Source organism: Myiozetetes cayanensis, unplaced genomic scaffold (assembly GCF_022539395.1).
Source record: "Myiozetetes cayanensis isolate MyiCay16 unplaced genomic scaffold, myiCay2020 scf5-8, whole genome shotgun sequence".
Lineage (NCBI taxonomy): Eukaryota > Metazoa > Chordata > Aves > Passeriformes > Tyrannidae > Myiozetetes > Myiozetetes cayanensis.
The window spans coordinates 47303057-47330633 of NW_026087742.1; the positions used below are offsets into that span (position 1 = coordinate 47303057).

Here is a 27577-nt window from a genome sequence, read left to right on the forward strand (position 1 = left end):
CATGGCTAAAATAAAGACAGTTTAATAGGCAAAGCAAAGAAAATGAAGGAATTCATTCACAACTTCCCATAGGCAGGCAGGTGTTCAGCCATCTCCCAGGAATGTCAGGTTACACCGCAGTGATTACTTGGGAAGATAAACGTCATCCCTCTGAACATTCCCCATTCCTGCTTCTTTCCCCAGCTTTAAAAGCTGAGCGTGACACCACATGGTTTCATGAGCAACATGCTCTGTTGGTCAACTGGTGTCAGCTGTCATAGCTGTGTCCCCTCCCAATTCCACGTGCACCCCCAGCCCAGTCGCTGGCAGGGGTGGTGTGAGAGGCAGAAGAGGGCTGTGTAAGCCCTGCTTGGCAGTAACGAAAACATCCCTGTGTTACTACTGTTTCTAGCACAAATCCAAAACCCTGCTCCATACCAGCTACTGTGAAGAAAATTAACTTTATGCCAGCCAAAATCAGTACAGAGCTTTAACTCTTCACATTCTTTTACACTGGAGAAATACATGTATGTTGAGGGTACTTGTGCATAAGAAGATATAAGATTGAGGTTTCCATAATTACAGGTTACAAAAGAAGAACAAAGGTTATTTAAAAAGCTGTTCCAAGAGCTCAGGAGAATAATATTCTACAGATTTCTCAGGATGGGAAAGGTGATCCTGTGCTGTTTCTCCTTATCTCTTTTACCATTTTTATTCTGGGTTTCTGTTTTGCTGATATACCAAAAAATCCCCCTCCTACTAAGACAGTCTTTGGGACCTTTCTACCTGATGAAAGCAGTCTCCAGCACCACTGTTCAGTGCAGTGCTGGCTGATATGGGCAGACGGCCTGCGATGTTATTTGCAAGTGAGTATCCAAGCTCCAAAGTGTGTATCCACAGAAGAGAGGAAGCAGTTTTCCATCCCAAGGCTTAGTGACGCATGCTGACTCACACCCAGGATGCTTAGGGCTACTACAGATTGCTCTGTCCACGCCACATAGCCCTGTATCCTGGATCTCACATTTATGTGCCTTGTGGCGTCCTTCGGCACTCACAAGAGTGCGGAGCCTCCAGGAATAGTGTTGAAAGACAACATGGGTCTGAGGGAGCTAAATGTAATGTTCTTGGCCTTGCTGTTTGAGAGGAATCCCAGGAGTAAACTATTCAAGATCCATGCCTTATCCTGACTGCACAGGATGTACCTGAACAGGTCCCCAGGGACAGAGCTAACTAATTAGGCAGAGGGGACATCTGGGTGCTCAGACTTCCTCCCATGACCTCAGTGTGGGAAACAGTGTAGACATAAAGTGCCCATTTCTAGTCCTGTCGGAGAGCTGAGCACAATATAAACACACAGATTCATGCAGATGAGCTGAGCACATGTGTTATTGCATACAGACTATGAAAACAGAAGTGGTTGATACTATACATCAGAAGCACCTTATTCTTTCATACATACTGCTGAAATAAAGCCACTTACATTCCTAGCTAGTAGCTCTACCTGCAACTCAGCAGAGCTTTGGCTGTGTCTTAGATCTAAAAATAGAATTTTCCTTACTGAGATCTTATACTTCAGTGCTATAGCAATGCAATGCAAAAGTGGAATAGATTATATTAATTGTTTTCTAGGAGCTTTCTATCCACTGCATAGGAAACATTCATTGCATTCTCCATCACACCATATGGCATCTAAATATAATGTGATAAAATTACTAATGCAGGGCAGTAAATAACATTATGATTATGTGTTATAGGTGCCACCTCATATGTGCACAACAAGTAACTATAGTTGGAATGAGTAATGAAGATTTGAGTGTTATATCTGGAAATATATTAGAAAGGACAACATTTGTCATTAAGGATGGTAATTGTCTCATCTGACTTTGCTGATTCAGTAACTAGGTGTCCATACCAAGGCAGTCATCTGTGACTGCATCTGTGATCAGCAGAAAGAACAGGGACTTAAGAAGATGAATGGCCCCTCCTCTCTCAAACAAATATTTTCAGAGGAGCGCATCTCAAAATCTCACACAAACAGAAATTCTTCAACAACATCTTCCAGGTAGGAGAAAGAGAACACATCCAGGAAGACCTGGTCACACATTGTAACCTTTCTTGGATGAATCTCCAAGTTTATTCTCTGCCTCAGTGAACGATCATCAGTAGTGAAACTTTTGATTACATTTATTTAAGCCATTTTTCACATGTTCCACTAATAAAGTTTCACCATGTCTCTAGGCAATCTCTACCAATGCTTACTTTTCCTTAATACTGGACAGTTATTGAGTGGTTTAATGTCAATCTGCTTTGCTGCAACTACCCCAATTTCTTCTTGTTCTAATAGACACAAATTTATTTCATCCTTCTTTGCAAGTACTTTTCACATATTTAAAGATTCCTCTGCCCCCAGTTTTCTCTGTTCTTGACACCATTTATGTCTTGACACTGAACTAAACTACTAGTAAAGTGGTACTAGTAGGATTTATGTACAGTTAAACCTTCCCTCACCTACCCCTTCAAGGGCCACAGTAACCTCAGTGGTCCACTGACTCCATGATGGCAATGATATATCTTGCTGCACTCACAGTGATACCATAATGGTGTTGGTCTCTCACCCCTGTCTAATTTCAAGTGAGCCTTCCCAACTCATTTTGTCCTTCCTGGAGAGGGTTAAGTTTGATTGTTTATGTCGCTCTTTTATGGATACTAACTGGTTCACAGCTTTCAAATGCATGATGTCCACACTCAATTGTAATAGTCTGGGGGCTCATTAGCCAATTTTTACAAGTGTAGTGTAGTTTTTTACTCATATCTGCCTTTGTTTTTCTTTACTTGCCAATTTCATTGTCGTTCTATGCTTTCTTATTTCTTCACAGTGATAACTTCATAATTTCTGCAAAGTGTTAAACAGAAATCCAGCTTGCTTTTTTTTTTTTTTTTTTGAATGTACTTAAATATGTTTAAGAATCTTGTGGTTATGCTTAACACAGAACACTTCACAGAACTATACATTATACCACAAAATTGTTCTTAACATGCTAATTTGAAACATATTTGTCTTTAGATTAGTTCATAAAGAGAGAGGAAAGAAGATACTTAGCACCAGACAGCACTTGCAATAGAAATCAGTTATTTCTGTACAGTATCTTTCTTTGAAATATCACTAAATGATTTCCAGAGAGAGGAAGAATGTAATTTAATGATCACTTGCACAGCTCAAAAACCTTTCATCAGAGCATCTCAAAGCATTTCAGACAAGCCTGAAAGCTTGTCTGTTTTTCCCCAACTATTTCAGTTGGCCTAATAAAAGATACTGTGTCTTCCTACACACCTTGTATTGTTTAGCACTCAAAGCATTATCATACTTGTTTTACAGATAACTGAAAGGGGCACAAAGAATCCACGTAGTTTTATTTCTTCAGTGAATCTGAGATGAACTCTGTGGAGTCCCGTTTTCACTGAGTCTCCTGGACTCGCAGAATACATGTTCTCAGATTACAGGCAGACGTGAAGCAAAATCTTCATCTCACTGACATCGGTGGCAAAATTCCCATTGATCTGAATAAGGCTGAAATTGTGTCCTAGCTTTTCTAGCTGCTGCCTGCCAAAATCGACTTCAGACCTGTGCATCCTTCCTGTCTTCTGCATCACCGTTAGTAATGAAGGTTCTGCGGTCCATGCGCCGTGTCTGCCATTTCGCTCTCAGTAAGTTATCAAGGCAAATATAAATGAGGAATGAGAGACCCCAGCAACAGGAGGAGGTCTCTGCACAGTGAGTGTGTGTGTGGTTAGCAGTCTCCTTGCAGTCACTGCAGATAGATGCATCTGCCTGCATGCACTCTGTGCTACAAAAGGAGCCATACATGAAGAGCCATTTGGATCGGCTGTCCTTGCTTATAAGTGTCCCAGGTTGCAAGTGTGCAACCACAGAGACCACCACAAAGACTATGTCAGGTCTCTACTATCATGCCTGACCTCTTTAATTAAAGGAGAGTCTAACCATTTTGAGACAATCTAGCAAGTCTCTTCCAGCTTCATTTTTGCTTAGTTAATACTGTGGATTTGGGCACACAGCACCAGATGCACCCAAAGAAACTGTTGTCTTAAGGAATTAGAGTCTTAAAAGAATGATCAATAAGTCTTTTTACTATAATGTCCGAGGAGTATGCACTTTCATCAGAAGCCATATTTTACCACAGAAATATAAGCACTTTAAAATACAGATTACAAAAAGGAACACAAAGGGAGAAAATACCATGTATGGATGTCTGCTTCTGCTGTTGAGGATAGCTGAATGAAAGAAAGAGGTGCTGATGAGAGAAAGAGTATGTGTTCATTGTCACTCCCTGTATTGTCAATTTGTGCCTTGCTGCACGGGTCTTCTCAAGCTTGATGGGGGTGCAGCCATCTAGTTTTAGTATAGTCTTGCTTATTTTCTAGCAAAATGCTCACTAAGTCCTCTCGCTGTTGTGCTAGACTGTGAACAGAAAGCTTTTGCACATCTGGCATTTGTTATCTTCAGCTGCTTTTACTCTTTCATAGGTATTTCAAGCAATGGATAAGCTAGAGGAAAGTTGCTGTGTTTTTCATGCCACCAATTTCCATTTGAAGGTAAAGAACACCAAACAGATGAGATCTGAGAGTAACTTCTAGGCTCACAGAAACATTCTCATTTCTTTTTGGCTAAATTAAGTGTTGGTCTTTCTATGTACATCTTGTATTACAAGCCACTCGCAAATCTTTATATCTGATCATTCTTTCATTGTGTTGGAAAACAATATGAGGGAGTTTCTTTCCATACTAGATCTTTGTGGGTAACTTGCTAGTAAACTAATTTTACATGACTCAGATTTAAATAATAAAAAGGCTTAACTCCAGTCTGAGAAGAGTTTATTGTCTACAACTGTAGCCTAGAGACAAACTCCAGCACCTTTGGGACTCAGCTGAGGCAGCAATTAGGCAGCATTTTATTGTGATGCAGTGAGTGCGCAAAAGATGAAGCTGGACTACTCTCAAGAGCTTAGAAACAAAATTGGCTTCCTGGAGAGAGAACATAAGAAATCTGGCAACCTAAAAATATTTAAAGAGCTTAGGGCTCCCAGGGGAGAATTTCAAGCTATTGAAGTGGAAAAGACTGAGCATTTGCTAAGATTGAAAAAAAAAAAAAGGGGGGGGGGTTTTCATGAAAAACGACAAAGTGGTTTTTTTACTGTAGCATGTTTCAAAGGAGAAAATATAATAAACCTGAAATCAATCAGTAGCACAGACTTCAATGCAGTGTTCCAAATCAAACAGCCCTGTCTTGAAAACAGGAGTCAAAAGAGAATTTTTTTTTCATTTCAGAATTGTAAGGGATTGAGGCCAAGAAACCATTAAATGAGGTGAAAGGTCTAGGCTAGAGGGCATCTTGAGCAAGTCTAATGAAGTCATGGTTGCTTCAGCAGCCACGTTCCCAAAGGGTTTTGCTGTGTCTGTCACTGTGTCTCTCTGTTCCTCTGCATATGGCTCCCTGGCCTCTGCAGTTACGTGCCAGAATGTGCCCCACCAGACACCCTAAGAAGCTCCCTTCTAGCAGCCCCATAATATGTAACATCCCTGTGTCAAAACTAAGCTGTACAAAATGTGATTGATCTTGCCCATCATTTGGTATGTGCTGTACAGGCATTTACCTGTGAGCTAGTCATGCTTGACTCCATATATTGTCAGCAGGGAGAAGCAGGAGCTCATGAGACACAATTTAGCTCAACTGAGCGTAAATTTCTATCATATGGCAAAAGTGTCTGTTTCTCTCTGACTTAAAACGGCATCCTAGGGTGACTAACTCCCAAATGGACACCTACCATTTAAACCTCTACATTTGTTCAGTGAACTCTACCCACATAACTGGCATTGCCCCAGTGCACACTACATATCAGAGGTTTCTCTGCTGTGTTCAGGCCCTGCCTTCATGCAGCCTGTATCTAGGACTAAGACGAATTGGCTGGAACAGTTTAGCTTATGTCCCAACAGTAATAAGAGGGCTTAGAGGGTGCAGAGTGTTTACCTTAGTGTTGCCTCTTCCCTTTCTTGCCACTGTTCCTCTGCATTACGCTGACAGCCCTGTCTACATCGCTGCTCCATCCAGGTTTTAGGGCTGAGGGGCAGCTGTTGGTAAGGAGGGAGGGGATGGATGGGGAACAGAAATGAAGGAGGCTGGTGGAGGGAAGGAAGCAACATGAGGAAGGGCCAGGATGCTCTATATGCAAAGTAATAGCCCAATCTGTCTCCTGGGCATCCCCAGGGCAGTGCAGGTTGCAGTCTTGAGCTCTGCATATGTAAGGCAGTTGAGGGATAGATCACCCACGATCTCTACCTGGGTCCTGGAGCAAGAGCACCTGGGGCCGTACTGCAGGTAGAGAGAGCATGCTGCATGTTATGGCTCTGGCATGAAATAAACCCTGCCATGCACATCCTAACTGCATCTGGTATAACTGCCCTGCCTCAGCCATCTATTCACATGATTTCATATGTCAGAGGCAAACCCATCAAATGACAAAAGAAACCCCAAAAGATCTCTGAAAGATTCCTACCCCAACGGCAGAGCCAAGTGACTTATCAAAAAGCAAAGTCTTGCTGTGCTCTTCTGTACCTGAGAAAACTTCATCTGTACAAACTTTTGATGTCTCTGTTGACTGACAAAATTAAACTGGCAGGCATAACTATGCTCTGATTTTTAAATAGTCCCCTGAGGATTACCCATTCTGTGCTGAAGGTACTCAATTCGTTCTCATAGTTCTGAGGCATTCCTTTAAAGCATTTAATGTCATAGGCTTTCCATGCGGTTGTTGTGTTGCTAGTTTGGAAATTTTATGATGTCTGGCTGCGATTTGCAGAACAGACAAGGTTTGTTGCTCTTATCACTGATGCATCAGTCTAAAGGCCTGGTGTGAGTGAGCTGCCCAGTACAGAAGGCTTTGTTGAGCCCTACACACAGTGCTGTACATATTGTACATCCTGCTCACCCTGCTCTTGATTGTTGGTAAATTTCCCAGAATTCATCTCTTTTGTTTGTCAGAAATTAGGGTTACAATAAACAGCAGGGAAAAGGACAACATTATCTTCTCTAAAATGCACCAGCATAGCAGCAAATTTCTGGATGCACCATTCATAGACCAGGAAGCAAAGTGCTGGCTGGTGTGCAAATGTAACAGCAAACACAGCATTCCCTGGAGAGGCTGAGCTGTAATGTGCAGAGACAATATGGGGCAGTTCTGGATGAGCAGAGGACATGCGTATCTCAGTGTGCTGCAGACAGCTGTGGCTCTGGTATTGCATGGTGCAAGGCCAGATACATATTTAAGGCATTTCCTGCTTCATCACTGTCTGCTAGGAACACGATACACTTTCTCTGTATGTCCAGAAGACCTAGAGAGGGGGAATCGGACCCTATGCCCAGGACCTGTGTGGAAGTGCTCCATGGTCACTGCTGTGTCAGTGATGAATATCAGTGCACACTGCATAGCACCCCATAATGCTGAAGAGGAGACAGTGCTGAGGACCTGCTCAAATACACCTATCCCAGACCTCACCTGCTTTGTGCTGGAGATCCTGTCACTTTGCTGAAGTGATGTAGAGGAGAAAAAACGTGATGGAGGTCAAGTTCAGCAACACATGGCAATGCACAGTCTGGACTATGAAGGGAGGTGGGTATACCTTAAATGAGTTTTGTTGTTGACAGCGGCAATCTGCAGCCTCAGACGCAGGCCCTTACAGTAGGCATTCAGAGCCTGTACCCTTCTACAGTACACCCTTTGTTGCTGGATGAGCATTCACAGACAAAGCACATTTTGCAGCAAGACTTGAAAGAAGCAGGTATAATCCATTGTCATATTGCTAGGTGACAAGAAAATAAATGCTTTTATGCCTACCAAGGTGTGACTAGCTTATCAGTTATGTAACCCACTTGTTCATGGTGTTGTCATGATCAAAAGACCTTACACAGCTTCTTGGCCCTTGGAAGTCCTAAAGATCTGGGCTACATTGGGCTAACATGATGCATACCTATAGAAAGGTTGGAGCATCTTCTATGAACTTTTCTTGTGGCCATAATTTGCTGTTCTTAGATTAGATTCTGAAATCTGCAATGTGCAGTGATTTAAAACCAAGCAGACTCTTGAAAGTCTTTTTTTAACTTTATGGTTGCATGCTTAATAAACAGTTCACCCAAAACAGAGCTTATTTTATAGTAGAGTTGTGGTAGGGGATCAGATGTTTAAAGTGTCAGGTCAGAACAGATTAGTTTAGGACACACATCACACACTTTAGAAACACCCGTAGCACTTTGTACTCTTGTTGAGATATGCTGTATCCTCTCAAAGTGTTCTGTGAACAAGTAGTTGTGCCTCTGCCATAAGAGATATCAGTATTACTCCCATTAAGGACAGGAAAAGGGAAAACAAAAGGAACATGGATTTGTCTCTTGTGAGTGGCAGAGCTGGGATTGGATTCACTTGTCCTGATTTTTTGCTTTAAGCACCGGCGTTGTTTCTCAGCTGTTATCTCACTGGTGAACGGTGAGGCAGGAAGCAGAGTAAAGCCTTGTGAGGCAAATGTTCATCTCAAAGTAGATTAATACTAATGGAACTTGAGTAGCTGCTTGGAAATTACTACAGGTTGACACTTCGATAATGCCAGAAAGATCAAGATCATTTTGGTGAGGAAAGAGGTCCTCAGGGCAAAGCTCACACAAACTAAAACCAGACTACAGGTGGAAGACTAACTTCTGATTTTGTTTTCTGTTTATTTGTTCTTTGTGGTATAACTGAGTTTGATAAATGGCGTTACTTGTAGCAAGCGTGGGTAGAGCCCTTCTCAAATCTTCTTTGTGAAGCCTAGCCATGATGATGATGATGACTTGGAAATCCCAGCTCAAGGAACCTGTTGTTCACTAGGTATTCTGAACACACGGTTTATGGCCCAAGGCCCTGTGACCTTCCTGCGCAGCAGGGCAAATAAAGCTAGGCATGGAGACTTGCCTCAAGATGCAGAAATGAGATGGCACTGCATGAAACACAGCCCAGGGCTCTGGATGCTCACATGCCATCTGTGTCACTGTAGATGTTGACTCACTTTTAGAGTTATAGGTTCCAGGATGTGGAGTAGAAGGAGAAGAAACCAAATAAGATCCCTTCCCAGGCAGGGAAGAGCCCAGATGAAGTCCTTTGAGTGCTGCTCTGGTGGGGAATGCTTTTTTAGCTTCTGTCTTGAGCATGAGCGACTTCCTTGAAACGTCCCTCTCTGCCGTTCTTCTCATCCTCTGCTACCTTCGCTCCTGGGCAGAGGCCGATGCTGTCTGGACGTGTGTTGTGGCAATGGGCTTCTCTCTTGGATGGAGGACTGCATGCTGCCTTTGGAGAAAGAGAGGGCCATGACTATTGCACCCAGAAGAACTGGAATAGCTATTTACCCACAGCAAGAAAATGTTATTTTGGGGGCAAAAGGGAGCTGTAATGTTTTCCTGTTACAGTAGTTGGCAGCATTTCTCTATAACCCAAACAGTTATTTCTTAATGGGATCTTTACTCATAGCTGTAAGTTTACTAGCGGGAGAGATATATATGAACAATTCTGGAATTCAAACACAATATACTGACAGACAGGTTTAAACCCTGGGAGCCTATCGGGACCAAGTGAAGGACTAGCAGAGTGGGACCTAGGACCAAGAGGCTGAGCTGAGGGGATACTGGTGGCTATGTGCAGAGAAGTGTTGCATGTACAGTGATTTTCAAAGCATAGGCTATTTGGAATATATACAGTAAGGACTTGCAGCTTTTTGTGGGTTCATTCAGATATTTTGACTTACTAAATTTTAGTGATGGCATGGGGAAATGGGTTAGCTAAGAAAACTGCACTTGAAGGCTGAGGTAGCTGAGTGAGCTGATCTAAGAAATGGAGGTGCATTTCATAGAAATAAATAAGAAAGTTGGGTAGCGACTCAGCTCTCCTTCAGAACTGATTATAAACCATCCCAATGACCCTGGTTTTCCTCTCCCATTATCATCTTAAACCTCCTTTGCTTTAGGGGAGTGTTAGTGGAAAGGCTGCTGAGGATTAACGCTGGCAGAACTTGTCTTACCATGTAGCTTCATTTTACAGGGGCCACACAAACCTGACTCACAAGGGAAGAATGAGCTTTTGCTTCAGGGAATGCCAGGGGGCCTCTTGTTCAGGTGGTTGCCAGTGTTTGCCTGATTTCCCTAGTCAGTTGTGAGCACTAGGTCCTTTTCTGCATAGCTCCACACACACCTGCAGCACTGCCACTTCACGAGATGCTCTCCCCCAAGCCAGGCACCTACCAAATACACTCTCCCATCAGGAACAGCCATCAGCTGTAAACAACAAAAGAAGACACTTGATTTTGGACATAATTTTGTTCCTTGGAGAGAATGTTGCCCATGTTGTGGCACTGGTGGCTGACGCAGCCAGGGTATAAGCTGCTGTTGTAACTATAGCCACGGTGTAGTAGGTGTTAAATCTGGTGCATGTGTTGCACTGAACACATTTGCAGGTTGGCTGCATAGCTGGATGGTAAACCAGTAAACACCTGAGGCCTAAATACCACAGGAAAACCCCTCACTTGCATGTATATCAGATGTGTTTTCCTCATGGCACCATTCTTTAACACACGGTTTTTTCTCTGTGTTCAAAGGAGCAGAGGAATGTTTGCATCCCATCCCAAGGCAGTGGCCTGCCCCGACCTCCCACAGCATTTGGGGCAGTTTGCCGGGCACTGCAGAAGCCCACTGTGGTGCACAGCCCTCTGACTCCTGGTGGCTCAGCCCACACTGCTGGCAGAAAGGCCAGTCTTGCACTTTCCAGCTTGGCATCCCTGACCATCTCCTTGTGCCAGCCCCAGTGCCCACCCAACCATTCGGCCAGCAAATTCAGCAAACTGAGCTGACTGAAAATTAATCCTACCAAAAGGGAAAAAAAACAGGAGGGGAGGATTGTATTGAGACCAATCAGCCCCTGCCTCCACAGACCCTACAGCCAAAGGAGCACAAGAGTCAGCGGAGGGGGAGAGCTGCCTTTTGGCAGGAGCCCAGCTGTAGGTCAGCTTAGGCCAGTTGTGAAACCGCACAGCCCCTGAGCTGCCGAGAGAGCTGATGTGCTCACCGACAAATCTCACCATGGCGAGCTTCACTGCTGGTGTTTGTGTTAGGGAGCCTGTAACCTCCTTAATGGATCCAGCTACTTCCGCAATTCATGTCTGAGACCTTGAAGATTTAATGCCTATTTTCCCGAGCAAGAAAGGAGCAGATTCTTACTGCTCATGCACTGCGAATGGCCAGCAAGGCTGATTTTGCATTATCCCAGGAGAGGAAGTGCCTCAGGGCAGAGCTCTGTCTTGTTCTTTTTCGAAGTGGGAGGCATAAATAGTTAATAGAAGAACAAAAGAGGACAGCTATGCCATGGTTTACACCAGGGAAAGTGAAAGCAGAAATTAACCTTATGACTTTCCTTTTGAAGAACCACATGAAGTTTTGGACGTTTTTCCAACAGTGTTGCAGCAGTAGTGGTGTGAGGCTATAAGCATGGCAGAATTTATAGGAAGAGATAAGGTCTTTTACTAGACCAGCTGCCCACATTGTAGAAAGCAGACACATAGGCTTGTTTTAGATTTGAAGAACTTGTGTCTCTGAAAGCATGTTTGCCTAGGAAATAGATTGGTCTAATAAACGTTTTTTCCTCTGGTCTTGCCCCACTGATGATTTAAGGGCACTCTTGATGCAAAAGTTTCGACTTTTTGAAAATGAACCTGTTTCCAGCTGGACATCCTATTCCTTATGCTGGAAATTAAGTTCTCACCCTTGAAATGTTAACTCGTAGACCCACGTTTTTAAAGGCACATCAGAGGCAGGAGAGCAGCACAGCCAAATACACAGGGAATTAATTCTTCTCCCTTCTTTCCCCCCTGCCAGGCACAGCCACACGCCATCTAGTGAAGTAACAAAGAATGCTGCCAGACATATCGTGCACATGTAGGCTACATGTATCATATTAAACCATGAAACAATGCCTATTGGAGAGAGCAGGTTTTTTTTTTTTTTCAAATTCAAGTTATTTGTTTTAACATAGCTACCCTAAGGAAAGGGCCTTTCCCAGCTTTTGCTGTTATGTAAACTGGAGTATTTATCAACCACACCTGTGATGGGATTGATGTAAGCAAAAGACAAAATTTACAGAAAAATTGCTTAATATGTGTTCAGTAATCTTGAAGGGGCCTGTAAGGTAGCTGTTGGCTAAAATACTTCCTGGCTTAAAGGTAGATGCTGTTTCAAAACTAACTTAATCACTGTAACTTCGGCACAGAGTGAACTGGACTCCTTGCGCCTTGAAAGCCAGACTCCTCCCGTTGCTGCAGCTGCAGCCTTCACTGAGGAGCTGAGGAATCCCTGTGTCCTTCCTGCTTCGGGCTGTCGTGCTGTAACTGCAGCCAGTGCTACAGGAAGCAATGCTGAGCACACACCCTCCCTTTGTGCTTTAGGAACCTTACAAAGGCAGCAAACACTTGTCTTTTGTCAGCAGTTAAAGCACAAAGCATAAGACACAGAAGATTTATAGGTTTAACATCCCTGTACTGCGTGCTTGCATCTACCCTCTCTCAGATCCCATTTACTTTAATAGGGAAGTTTCTGCTAAAGCCCGGCATGATGTTTAAAATATTTACCCCATAGAGAGCAGATAATCTGGGAAGTAACAAGGTGCCATTTCCTACCAAATGTGTTCTCTGACTATAACCACATGTTAATGGTACAATTTAGGGCCATGCTAGAGTGAAGCATCAATTCACCACTTACCAGCACAGTTAAGCTGTGATGCCATGTGAACTGGGAGGGTTCTGTTTGCTGTCATGCTGATATTTGTCAGATAGGAGAAAGAAAAAAAAAAATAGGATACCAAAGCAGGGCCATCAGACTTCCTTGTGTGGCTTTGCTTTTCTTATTTTTTCTTTTAATCCTCATAACAGGACAATTTTTTTCTTGGAGTCAAACTCCAAAGTTTATTAGATTTCTGTGAGCACTGCAATGGTGCTTCTCACAGGTTACCAACACAAATGGCATGGCAGTTCTAGAGACCATCATTAAGCATGGCAGAAGGATGCTTCATGTCAGGAATTCGGTCTTCCTTTCCCAGAATGTCAAAATGCTGCCTAGCCTTTCATTTTGCCAGGATTTTGCCCATTCTGGTCTAGATGTCAGTAGTTTTTATTCTGTCATTTGCAACATGAAGCAAAGACAGGAGCTGAGTTCTCCCACCATGTCACCTACCCCTTGCTCAGTTCTAAATAAAGGCACATCAGCATGGCATAGCACAGCTTAAAACCTCCAAAGAAGCCATAAAGCCCAGCAGTCCCCATGAAATTGTAGCCCCTCTCCTGCCCAGAATAAAGTGGTGCTTGATTGACTCTCCTTGCCGGTGGACAAGGAGTTGTTACATATTATGTTTTGTTACATATTATTGAGTGTGTTGGGAGGAATTAACCACAATCCGTCACCTTGCAATGGCTTCAGCTTGATTTCTAATGGAAATGAGGGCAGCTGTTACATATATCTCAGTCTTTGCTTTTCTTCATATCTGCCCTTCCCCCAGTAACTTCTGAATTCACTGACCAATACAGCAATCTGTAACAGAGGAGTATCAGTCTTTAAGATAATTAAGCTGCTAAATGTTCATTAAAGTTGGCCATGAACTACAGGAGAAAGAACCTATTGTCATTTAAAATAACAATGTGGCTCAATACTAACTTGTCCCAGAGAATCCCTTCTGGCAAGGATATTATGCAAACCCTTTTTTTCCTTCCTACACATGTGGTTTAGCAGATCAGGATCCAACCCTAAAAAGTACAGTTTCTTTCTAGATTGTTTCTGAGGTGGGAATCTCAGAAATGTTATTGCATAGATAATTAACCATCAAACACTAATGAATTGCATCAAATATGGTGCAAGGCTTCATGGAGAATGTGCTGTAACATCCTGCCAAATTAAGCAGTTCATTCAAAACTGTAATGGGATCACTAGCAGTGTTACCCAAAACACCAGAAATAATCTAGTGGGATTAGAAAAGTTCAATTCGATGTGGGGTATGTCGTAGCATCCAAAGGGTTTTCATCAGGTCTTTGCATTGAGTTTAGCATATGTGTTGTTGTTCACATGTTTTTTAACCCCATGCATTTCATGCGCACTGGTGTGGCAGCAGCAGCACCTCTGTCTCAGGGAGTTTGCAGGGAGGCATCACCTCACTTCGCAGCCCTGCCCCACAAATACAAGACAGCAGAGTCTTGAAGCACAGATTGAGCAAGTAGGTGACATCGCTTCATCAGGAGCCCAAACCCCCTTGTGCTGTGACACAGAGAAGGGGTGGGAGTGACAGGCGTTCCCTGCTCACCCCCCAGCCCAGAGCTACCACTTAAAACAGATGTCTGTGTAAAAAAGGCCTCACACCTGCCAAACCACCAGCCTCAAGCTTCCTTCCTTGTTTTTTCAGGCCTCAGAATAATAACAGCATTTGTGCAATATGTACTGTGGCCTGTGGTTTTCTCTTGTCCCTGTAGACGTGCTGTCAAATCTCCCCGGAGCAAAAAATCAGACAGCAAAGCCTTACAAGACAGGAGAAAAGAGGTGAACAGTGAAGCAATGTGCACTTTGCTAAGCTGAGTTCACTTTTTAACACCAAAAAAAGGAGGAAAGGCATGAGCCAGTGTTGCAGACTTTGCCGGAAAGGCATTTGAATCTAATAAATAGTACGAACACCTCATTTGCACGTATTCTACGGAGCGCTAAAATAGAAAAAAAAAAAATCCGTTAACAGAGAAGTCATCTTGAATCGGAAACTTTCAAGATTTCATTTTAAACTATGGTGAGAATTTAGTGTTTTATTGCTGCTTTGCTTTTGGTTCCTGTTTTTGCTAGCATTGAGAAATGAGGTGCCTTAGGAAGCCGCATGGTGTGTAACAGGCAGGATCAGCCTGTATACAAAGGAAGGAAGATGATGTGGCAGGACATTGTTAAGGAAAGATCCTGTTTGTACAGGGAGCTGGAGAACAGTAAACCAGAACAGAGCAGGGATGCAGAAAGAGCGGAATTGAAAGGAAATCAACCCAAAATGCTCATGAATCTTGTTTGTGTGCAGGAGCTCACTAGAGACACCAAAACAATTTAAAAATCTGGTTTATCTGTCTTTTCTCAGATTTCTTATCCTGTAGTGGAGGAGAGAGAAGAGGGCAGACATGCTCAGTTGGGTTCCCCTACCAGTCTTTCCTCTCACAGCAGTCCTGCAGCAGTGACTCCAGCAGCAGTCAGATTTGCATGAAAACTGCCAGAGCTGACCAAAAGTTTCTTAACAGTAATTCCTAGATGTGTTTTATCCCAATGACACTTGTTTTCAAGAATAACTTCTGAAAATGTCCTGTCTTTGTGATTTTTTGCAATATATTAAAAAAAAAATTTCTTAGTTTATTTTTGTGAAACATTTAACTGATTCAATGAGCTTCAGTTCCTGATAAGCATTTGCCTGTTCTGCAGATACTGTGCATGTAGCAGAGGGAAATTACTTCCCTGCAATATATGCTTATTTCAGGTCACGTACTCCTTTGTTAGTCTTTTTAAAACACAACCACTTAAGGTCATTACACTCTCTAAATAAGTCTCTAACACGATTTTCGGTAAACCCATCTTTTCAAAGTCATATCAAACATCTTGATAACAGAGTATCTTGTCCCTGCAACAGGAGGATTAGCCTGTGAGTAATCTGGGTGGTGCTGCAGCAACTGGTTTTTTTTTTTTTTCTGAATTGATTCAAGCAGTTTATAGTCAAATTTAGAGACCAATATGTGCAAAGCAGCAAAATCCAGCACTTGAAGTTCCTCTTTGCTTGTATATAACGTTCTTGCATTGGTGGGAGCAACTTTGATCTTTGATACAGTGACCAGCTTCCTGCGGTAGGCGGAGAGACATTCTTCACTGTGAAGCTGTGTCAAGAGTTTATCATAAAGTTGCTGACTCCTAAAATTCAGGCGAGCAGTGCCACAGCAGATACTATAAATGACTTTTTTCTCCTGTCCCACTGGCTGTAAACAAGCTTAATGCAAATTTAGGCAAGGAAAGCACAATGCTAAGGTATTTTTTGATTTCTCTGTGTTGTTGATCTGGTGCTTTGGGTGGACTCCCGCTGAAGCCCTCTATAAAAAAGGCAATGCATGAAAATGCCTCTCCCATGAAATTTGGAATAATTTTAATTTTAATGAGCCAGAGATATTCTAGTGTGTATCAGAGCCATCCTGGACCCGAGCAAAGAATAACACGATTCTTATCCCAAGGCACGCAAAATACAGTCAGCCAGTGCTGAGTGGAGAGTGAATCATGAATTGAATGAGCTTCAGTTCTTGATAAAATGACTGGGAGAGAAGCAAACGGTCAGAGATATTTTTCTAGGCACTGAGACAAGCCTGTTTGCCCAGGTAATTTCCATGGGGAATTTACCTGTTTTGAGCTTTGCTATGGGTTATGAATGATATCACTGGATAACTTTGGTCATTGTAATGGCAGGTTCAATATGGGGGAGCAAAGGGAAAGCAAAGGGGGTTAAAATCCCTCTCTCGTTTTAGGTACCTCAGCTCCTACTCCTTGTGATGTGGCTGCCAACACTCACTTTCTGTGCTGATGGGGTGGGGTGAGGAGCTACTGGAGACAACCCAAGCTCTTGTGTGGAGCTGTAGCGAGGTGGAACAGTGCCACAGGCTCCACCAGCTCTCTGACAGGCACGGTGAGGTGCTGTATGGCTTGGAGGTCCCCAGACATAGTTAGGTGCCATATGGCCAGGACACCTCAGGACTGTGAGGCCCTGTGGGCAGGTATGGGCTCTAGGCAGCAAATCCCACCTTCCCATGGGGCCTACCTATGAAATGGGAGTAGACCTCTCCTAGAGGTTTCTTCCCATGCTGGGGACATATGAGATGTATGCCACCCCAGCACGCCACCTTTCACCACTCATAATATATGACCCAACTCTCTTTGAGGCAGCAGTGGTGCTGCAAATTTTAAATTAAAAAAATGCCCCTGCATGCGTCCCAGTCCCTAAGTGCTGATGTCTGAGTATGCTGGGTGGTATCCCAGGAAGAATGGGAGCTCTGGACACGGACTTCAGGTAGCCATTGGCACCAAGGTATGTGGTTACAGGCACCTGACAGGAGATCAGGAAATGCCTGCCCAGGTCTGCCTCTGCTGCTTCAGTGTTGACTAGGCACATTAAAAGTTTCATTGTGGTAAGGAATGTCCTCTCTTCTCACCATTTTGGTAAACTTGTGCAGCTTCTCTGGGTTTATATGATGCATGTCTGAAAAGGAAACAGGAAGGAGCTGCAAATAGAAATTTCAAGCTGTCAGCAACAGAGCAAACCCCAACCAATGTCCCATAGCATGGGTGGAAAACCCAGGCTGTGCACTTCAGCTTCAAGTGACAGAAGACACTGAATTTTACAGTCTTCTGAAATCAACAAGTACTGGAATTAGAGTGAAAGAAGTGACTTTGTCTTGGCCCCAGGAGAGGGCCTGGGTTCGAGCATTCCCTGATACAGCTCTGCCCTTTGCCTCTGAGCACTCCCTGAGACGCTGTTCCTCAGGCTGGCCACCCTTTTTTGTTTGGGGGTGGCTGTGGAAGAGGAGTTTGCCATATATAAAAGCTCTGCTGTGCCACTTGCTGATGGGGACAGAACACACCCAGGTCTGTTTTGTTCACGAGATAATCACCGTGTCACGTTTGTCTCTACTGTCACAGAGATGTACCAGAGAAAGTTTTAGCCTGTAACTGTATAATGCATGTCCAGCTGCCATGAAAATGCGTGTGAATAGTGCAGGGGAAAAGATCTATGATCTGAAAACCTAATACTTGTACTGTCAAATATTTCTGTATGGACACTATCACCCCAATCCAGAATGGTTCTCCATAAGCAGATAGTCTATGGAGGAGTATTGTTATGGAATTTATACTGATCTCTGGTTAATTAGTTTCTTACCCAAGGACTGTTGAGCGTTTGATCTTGTCACAGTGAAAAGCTACTCCTACCAGCTATATAATTTAACAAATCCATAAACCAAACAGGTTGCCATCCTGCAAACCCCTCATACCTATAGGATTCTCATTCTCTACAAGGTGTGGTTTTCAGGTGGACACTGCTGGATTTTTGGACTACTCTGCTAGGCTGAAGGAGATGTGTATCTGTAGAATGATATAAACTCATCTGAGAATAAAAAAATTAGCATTGAAAGTGTGCAAGTTTTGCAGACTTGCAGTGTCCCACAGAGGTGGTTGTTGTGCTGGTCTGTATTAATACGGGTAAAGGCTTTTTTCTGTGCCTATGTGAGGACGAGTGAAAACATGATTGTCCCATAGCATTGATGGTTTGTAAATACGATTTTCTAGAGCTGTGCACTCCGACACTAGACTCGGTGGAATGGACAGAGGATAATTTTCCTTGAAAAGACTGGATAGCTGAATAGGTGTTCTTTTAAACAGGGGTAAGAACAGGGGTGCTGATCATCAGAGTGCTTTGCAGTTTGCTAAAAGAGCAAAAGCATTTCCATTTTCAGTCCGTGGGGAGATGAATGGAGACAGAGGGCAAGTCCAGAATACGTGAAGGTAGGAGCTTCATATGGCCTTGCTGCCAGGCTTCTTTTCTGTGCTAGTGGCCCAGAGAACTGATAAACCTCAACTGGGACAGTAAAGGCTGTAATCCTAATTCATCATTTATAGCCTGCTCGTGTCCAGGCAGACATGTCTACCCCAGCCTCCTCAGATACAGTGAGCTGCTGCATTTCACAATCTTGGGAAGGGCTTCCCAGCTGCACGCTCCGAACGTTTTGAAGTGACACATGGTGCATTATATTAACTTGGTTCAGACAATCAGCTTTAAACATCTGAATCTGATTTCTTGATGCTAATTCCTCTTGCTCAATCTTTATTTCAGCTGTGTGGAATTCTCAGACCTTTTTGACCCTGACTTATCGTTTCCTGATGTTTTATTGCTAAGTCATTGAGGTTTCAGGGAGGCTGATGTTTCTGAAATGTGCACACCTTTGATTGTACGCATGGCTAGCATGTCAGACCAAACTTTTCATATGCTCTGTGTATATCATTGTCTCCACTGCTATGTCCTCTGCAGTTCCACCATTCAGTGCACTTATCTTCATGCCCCATTAGTGCAATCCTCCTTAAAATGTGGTTATTATTTAAGGCTTTTCAAAAGCTCAGCCTCTGCACAATGCAAAACTTGATCTGAGCCTACGTCCGCTCTTGTCACTCATGTACAGGTTCCATCTGTTCCCCTTTTCCTCTCCCGTTGCTGCTTGCCACATCCAGACCACATGCTGCTTATACATTGTACAATAGACATTTCTGCACACACACTTTTGAAAATGTGGCTCTTAATGCTTTATTGTTCACATGTGTCTTGTTGCTTCAGGCAAGTTTTATCAGTAATGATTTTGTTGTTTACTGACACATAGAATAAAATAGGGTACTGTTAAAATGTGACTGGAGGAGAGGAAAAGGACCTTTGATACACCAATTACACAATTTCTGCCAGCTTTCGGATCATTCTCCCCTGCCACCACTTCCCCAAATTTTGTAGTTGACAAAGGATAAAGTAAGATCCTAACATCACTTACAGCAGTGTAAGGTCTGCTCCGCTCTGCATGAGGCCGCTCCATGTTGGTAGCAATTCACCAGCACCTCTTATGCTCCTGTGTCTGGTGAGGAGAGGGGTTGGGACCTTTTAGCACTCCTTTCCAGCAAGGCAGCCCTAGCTTCTGCTTTAGGTCTCCTTTACAGGTCCCTAGTGTCTGTCACCTTTGCAAAATAGTTGTATTCTTCCCTTTGGGGGAAAAAAAAATCCCTACAGAAACTAGTTCTGGAGGTGGAATCAGTTCTATGAAGGTCTAGGAAGACACTTCTCTTGCAGGAGCTGAGCTGAGCTCTAGCAGCTAACCCGGTGCGCAGACTGAAGCAGACGCAGAGGTATGCAATGACATGGGAATTAACGCATGCAGATTCCCTAGGAGCCATCTCAGGCCTTTCCGTCACACCTTGTTCCATACCTGTGGTGAGACTGGAGTATCTGCAAACAGATCCCAGTAACGTTTCTGAGTGTTTGCAGCAGGGATGGCACAGAGCCCAATACACTGGATTATTGCCACCCAGGGATTTCCCACACCAGGAAAATCCCTAGTTGCCCAAAACCTCTGGTTTCCCACCTGGAGAAGCCCAAGACCTGCCTATGGTGCTGATAATCTCTGTTACTGGGGAAACATAAAGATGGTAGGAGTAGACACGGTTTCTATCAGACTTGCTCTGAGGAAAGCTTTCTGTGCTAAGGACCGTGTCTGCTTCTGACTCAGAGACAGCCCGCAGCTCCCTTCCCAAGCAGAGAGGCAAAGCAGCCACACAGCTCCACTTGCATCCTGCATGTGCAACCAGATGGCTGTGTGCTTGGCACTCGGTCTCCTGGGCACGGCAGAGGGCACACCCTCAAGTGCTGGAGAGCTGATGGCGGCACTCTCAGCTGGGAGGACTGCTGAAAAGAAGGTGTGAGAACAGGAACATTAAGACCCTTCCCCTTCTGTCCATGGACTGCAGCCATAGTTCATAGGGTGCTTCATGACTCACACTCCAACCTGTGACTCCCATTCTACACAGTCCCCTCTGAAGGTCAGCAAAAGTGGCAAGGTCTCTTCCTCCTGCCAAGAGGTGGGGAAGAGCCATCTTTTTGCACCAAAATACTCATCATTTTCACATACAATTTGCTGAATATTTTGTGTACCACCCTGTACCAAGGTTGAGGCCATTCACTGGCCAGAGGGGAAGCATGAAGGATACAAAAGAAGAGAATGGAGCAGAGCTCGTGGCAAGCTCTTGTAGATTAGAAAGGAGGCAGGTAGGAACAGAGATTAAGCAAGTGCTATAAAGAGTTCAGGAGAAATAAGGGCTTTAAGTGATATTTGACTATGGGAAAGAAATCAGTATCCGTGGTTTCCACTGGTGTTTGGAGTGCTAAAAGAAGAAGTGGTTGCTGAAGTCTGAACAGGAATGTTAGGCTGAGCTCTCAGTTTCCTCCCAAATTGTAGGATTTACTGTCTCACTTGAAGAGGAGGTCTTATTTTGTAGAATTTCAGGCTTTTTTGAAATAGATTGCTTCGCGAGCAGTGGAACTAATGGCTCTTGGTTTCCTGTGGGTCTGTGATCATTGCTTCATAGTCACCTCCCTTCTCTCCTCTCCTAAAATAAAATGACTGCAACAAGCCCGACTCTTGCCTTGCTATATGCTCTAAGACCCTTTACTGGGCTGCAGACAAGTACATATATGCTGGCTGATCAGCTAATGCATACATGGCCAGCCAGCATGCACATACTCACTAGCCAGGTGACTGCTGGCTGTAATCCTTTAACTGAGGTCTCTATCTCTCACCCAGACATCAGTTTGCATAAAATTTAGGAAGGAAATCAATAGTTTTTGAAAATTCTACCTTTCCTATGTGAAATCAGGTAAAAATTATTGATGGAGTTGGACAGACAGATTGAGTCTGAGCTCAAAAGGCTTTGTTGTATCATCTTTGGATGTACATGTAGGTTCTGGAATTCATCTCTCTCTCTCTCTCTCTTTTTCAGCTATTTTTAACCTGGATGTGTTCTGCGATTTGTTTCCCACACAGCATTGAAACTGGCACAGCTGAGGGGTGAGTGAGTGGTGGGAGAGGGGAAGGGGAAATTAGGGGATGCTTATGTTGGCGCTGCTGCTGAAAGAAGTGCAGCATCAAACTATGGCCTCTCAGATCTGTATAATGTGGAGTTCCACACCATCCCACGGAAAAATTGTGACTAAAAATATATTCACATCTTAAAGTGCTCAGATATATAGGGCAAAAACAGCAAGAAAAAACAAGGCATATTGTAAAAACACCCAGCAGAAACAATGGCCAGTTTTGAAATGTAATGTTTTCTGTCATAGTTCAGCATCTCAGTATTGCCCATATTCCTGTGTGAACATCTCTAGACATCTGTCTGTACAGGATCTCATAAGAGAAATCCTGTTTGTAGCAGCTCAGTCTCTGTACAGAGTGCATATCAACTCAGAAACCCTTTATCTTAGTTACTGTACATACGAGCTCCGAAGAACAGAGGTTTTATCTGGCAAATACATAGGAGAAAGCTTCTTGAGCACTAATTTACAAAACGAGACCTCTAATTGTGAAGCATTTCTTCAGTCAACTATGGATGATTATAATGTGTGAGATCTGCTTTTTCCCCCAGTGTTCTGTTTAACACTGTTTGTTAGACATGAAAGGAAAAGAGGATTAAAAGGGAGAGATGGTATTGAAAACAACCCTTCAGGGGAGGTGGGAAAACAACAGTAACTCTCTCAAAAAGAACACAGGGATGCCCTTAGGAAAAGGTTTTCAAAGTGTCCTGCATTTGAAAGTTAATGAGTAAATTAATCTCAAATATTAATGACTGACAATGCCATCTTTAAGATCTCAAGCATGCACCACAACTGAGAAGAGACAAAGGGAATTTTTAATGGGCAATAAATGGACTAATATTTTTGGATGCAAAGATACAGGCATGTTAGTTGTGATGGGATATGGGTTTGTTCCGTACTTCCTGGCACTGTGACTTTATTGGGTTTTTTTGCCTTACACTGTCTTTTGATGAGGCACCGCTTTTTCCTTTAAAAAGTCAACAAATGTGGCTTTAGTAAGTAATCGTCCTTTGAGTTACAGTAAGTCCATTGGGTATAGTGTAGGCATGTGCCAGGCCATCTCACCACTATTCTGTGATGCCTCACTTCACACCTAGCTCAGGTAGCTTGGTCATTTCTGCCCCTGCAGGGCTGCAGGACTACCTTGCGTAGGTGTCTCCCATGCAGGTGAGAGGCTGGCAGGCAGGTAGCAACACCCCCTTCCACCAAAAGATAACAGCACAGGCACTCCTAACCCTGCTGCAGGCATGTCCCTGTTGTGTCTGGTGGATCCCAGCCAACGTCCCAGACTTGACAGCTTTCTTCGGAGCAGTCTCAAACTGTGCTATACTGCTGCACTTAAAATGAACAACCTTGGTTACCATGTTCCTGGATGTCAGGCATTTTGGAGGAAAGCTGGTCTTATCTAAAGCTTTTGTGCAGTTCCTGTCACGGCCTCCTGACCCTTGGGGTCCTCTGCACATAGCTGTCATGAGCCTTCAGTAGCTACAGTGGCTTCCACAAGCATGACTGTGCCTTTGTGGCCATAGAAGGAGCCCTAGCAAGAATTCCCAAAGGCAGGTCTTCCTTTCATTCACCCAGAGCTACCTGCCTAGAATCATTCAAAACCCCACTGATGTCCTCCAAACCCTCTACCCACCCAGGGTTCCCAAAAACCAAACACCTGTTCCCAGCTGACTCCTACTTTTCCTTACACCTAAGAAATGCATGAGCCACTTCACAAAGCTCCTTCCTATTCCCCATTTCTCCACAAACTCTTCTGCCATTAGCACAACACTGAGACAGACCTGCTTACAACCAGCATAAGTTGCCAGCCAAAAAAAAAGAAGAGAAAATCAGCTTCCCAAGTTTAGAGACAGAGACATGAGGGACCACATGCCCAGCCTTGAGAGAGTGCATCAGTAGCACTTCCACCCCCTAATCACAGCTGCTTTTTGGCTCACTAATCCTATTCCTAAGGATCAACCATCACCTTCCAGAACTTTCTCAGTGGATAAAAAACAGTTTAACTTTTCTACTCAGCTGCTATGTAGTACCTCTTCAGAGGAACTAACATCCCAGTCTGCTCACACATGCCAGACCCTGCTTCTCAGAGCTATGGGTTGTACTGCTCCTTAAAAACCTGCCATCCTTCTCTCAGTGCTCAGCCTCTCTCCATGAGACATCCTGACCTAGTGTACCATCTGCCCTCTCTGCAGGAGAGATGCCTGTGGCCTGCACAGATCATATGACTCGCGTCCTTGCAAGCTTGAATACTTCAATACTTGGACAGAGGAACAAGCTTGGCTCCTCTGTGTCCTCTGCCTCCCTTCTCAGGGCATTTTTCAATACATTCCATGCCTCCCCCCTCTCCTTAGCTTCTGGTTTAGTCTTGCTGGAGCTTATCCCTATCTAAATGACAGGCTGCCAAACAGGAACATAACCTTTCACGTGCTAGGAGTATGACTGAAGCCAGTTCTCCTGCCCCATCAGTGACAACACCATGTGGGATCAGCTCTGCTGTGACTTCTCTTTACACTTTGGAAGTTACTACTGGCAAAAATGCTAGCTTTATACTATCCAAAAGCAAGAGCTGTTCTTAGCCCATTTTTCATACACCTGTGTACACCTACCTGCATACATATGCAGACATATATATATTGGCTCTACTGAATCCCCTTCTGTTTCTGGCATCATTCTGAGCAACTGAAGCATGAAAATACAGAAGCAAGAGAATGCTGAGCTGCTCTATGTGTTTATGAGAGAGAGAGACTGCTTGCACCAGTGGCCGTGTTCTGGGCAGCCCCAGCCATGGGCACTCGGAGGACACAGCTAACTGGCATAAGGCTTTAGCCAAGCTTGTTTTGACCCTCTGGAAAAACTCAATCGTTCAGCTTTCATCTGGCTGATAAAGTTGGTATTGTGAAGAAACCAGAAATACTAGTCCTGCTCAAGAGCTGTGCTGTGCCCCAGGCGAGAATAAGAACACAGCCTTCTCCCTCCAAATTACAGTGAAACAATCAGGTATTCTCAGTGCAGCCCCAGGTGGCCAAGCCCTGCTCGCTGGGGGTGCATGCAGTGTGTGGCTCCAAGGGAGATAATGTGAGACTGAGGACAGGTGGAGCAAGGGAACACAAACCTATCCTATAAAGGATTTTCTCATGGTGTAGAACCAAAGAGGAGTGTCGGCACCATGCCTTCCTTAGGTGAAAGTCAGGTCATTTCATCCTGATGATGCATTGTTGGATTTGACTCACCAAGAACAGCATCGCATTCAGCACAAGGTGAAGCACAGAGGAATTCCATGGGCAGGTGTATGCAGAGAAGCAGATAGAAAAGGTGGGTGATCCAATACTGTTATGACAAGCATTGAAGAAAGAGGAAGAGTTTGAAGAGGGCTAGAAAAAAACTCAGAATTCTCCTTACCATACATGAGATCAAATGTAGAGCAAGGTTAAGTCTGGGACTTTTTAGTGGGAGGAGGAAGCCTCCCAAGCTAAAAACTGTTCCCACTTCCAGTCCTCAGCCACTGCCCAAAGACTCATGGCAAGCATCAATATCAAGTGTGAAACACCAACCCTAGTAGATATCAACGTAGCAATCCTTAAATTCTAGAAAATGCCATATTCCATCACAGCCCAGAGGGTGTCCAGTTTCCCAGCTTGTTTCCTGCTCCTTCTGTGCCTGGACTTATGCTATACATGGATTTATTCTTCAGAAAAAGACACTTGGACTGAACAAAACAGTGCTGTTATCATTCCTGAAAAACCACACTGACATCCCTTCTTCAGTCTCCTCACTGCACATTGTGGTGCCAGGCACAGGTCATCTCTCCAGGAGCAGGTGTCAAACTCAGACAAAAAGAAAAAAAGCTCAGGGACTCCAGTAAGTGTACCAACTGAATCTCCACTGACTGTAAAAGGCAAACTACACTCCAGGACTCCCTAAGACCTCCAAGAAACCCTGTGGATGCACAGCTGGACACCCAAAGCCAGACTTATAATGCGCTACAGAAAAGTAACAGGTTTTGTGAGTGTCTCATGTCATGCTATAGCAGGGACTATTTGGCAGGTATTTGAGAGTGAACACATCTAGACCCCTACCTCTATTCCTGTCCAAAACTGATGTGTATTTTAACTTGGACAGTGCCCAATCTGCAGAGTTAGTGTTTTCCACACAAAAATGCCTGTTTGGAAAACTTCCAAGAAGTTCTATTTTTGATTCAATGAAGAATGGCAGCTTTCCACGGAACCTACTTTCCTTCTTTCCTCCTTTCTTTCCCCACACCCCAAAATAAGATTCCTAAAATATCATAAATTTTCATTTGGAAATGCCCCATGGATGTCAGAGTTCAATTGTCCTGTTCTGCAGGAGGTGGGACAGTTTCTTTAGAAGTCCTTTTGTACCTTGAAAAAATACTGGGGTTGGGGGCAGGGGGGTGTCCCATCTTTACTTTTTCATTGAACTGTTTTTCCCTCCTCTTGAAAAGAGTGCAGCAGAGGCTCTGCTGTAGACTTCTGAAGACTCTCATGTTTTTTAACACTGTGCCGCTGTTCCTGAGGCCGTATGGTTAGTCGTGGCCATGAAAGATGAGGGGCAGAATCACAGCTATGGGGAAGCCACTGGGATTCACCCCTCCATGATCAGAATACAAATCTGCTGATGTATGATTGCCTCCGAGTGGGAGATACACACAGACCTTAGAGAAAATCTCATGTTCTCCTGCATCCAGGTTTACCCACTTCTGCATGCGAGTTGTCCAACAGCCTGTGGGCCATGTCCCAAATAGCTGAAATGTGGAGGAGTATGCCGTCTCCTTATCAGTTCCCCCACTGTGATACATTTCTGTACTTGTTTTGTCCCATTCTATGTCTCCAGAGTTCTCAGCAAGCAAGAACTGAGCTCCTTCCAAATCGTAATAATCCTCACTTGTTCACTCCCTCACAACCAGAAATCACTTTGGCCAACAGCCAGGACGGCAATAAGGGCCAGGCACATACCCAGGCAGCTTAAAAGCACCTCAGCTTTGGGAAATCCTGCTGGGATGTAAAAGCTGCCACAAACCCAAATCATATCAAGCAAGGCCTGTCTGATAATTCTTTGGCACAATCCCCAAACTGACTGAACTGCTTTTCCACAGAGTATTTCCAGGTGGTTTATTAGATCCTGTATCCTCTCGTGGTTGAAAAAGACATTCCTTAGAATAAGCTATTTTTAAAAGAAAAGCAAATATTCTTCTTTATATTTCTCGCTCCTCTAAAGTAGAAGGATACTTTGCAAGACACAAACTGTTCCTACTGAGTAGCACTGGGGTCTTCCCATAGTGCCTGTGCCTGTGAAGGACTTTCAGCTAGGGACATAATTTATATTTTCATAAGGAGATTGATGCTGGTACAACTATCAGTGTGAACAGTTATGCAAGTATGAAGGGTCATACTCTGTTAAATTTAGTTTCCCTTCCTGTATTTTTATAGCAGCATCACTGCAGCCACGTTTCAGTCTACGCTGCTTTAATTGTACCAGAGGAGTTAAAAGGAAAGAGCTGAGCCAAGCATGTCCCACAGCTGATTACTGGCTGAGCAGTGTGGGCTGCAATGTGAGGAGGCAGGAGCCTGGCTCTAAGCAGCTCTTCCAGCTTCAGGTATGCACACTTGTGCTGTTTTACGTGTGTGCACACGAGATTCATCAGTAAAGCTTAGCTTTGCCAAAATAACTGCATCTACATGAAGACCTCATGGTGTAAGGCAACAAAGCTTTGATTGCTTTCCGTCTGGGAGGGCTGTTTTGCTGCACTCCCTGTGATGAATCCGGCAGGTAGACTATTTGCTGAC

At 43.9% G+C, this 27577-nt stretch overlaps 1 long non-coding RNA gene across 1 annotated transcript in view; it reads left to right on the forward strand.

Annotated features, from left to right (window-relative positions):
* Positions 1–27577, forward strand: part of LOC126649656 (uncharacterized) — a 57456-nt gene that overhangs the window by 8499 nt on the left and 21380 nt on the right. Inside the window, exon 2 of the long non-coding RNA XR_007631115.1 lies at positions 21677–21744. This is a non-coding gene — a long non-coding RNA (uncharacterized LOC126649656). The remainder of the gene's footprint in view (positions 1–21676; positions 21745–27577) is intronic.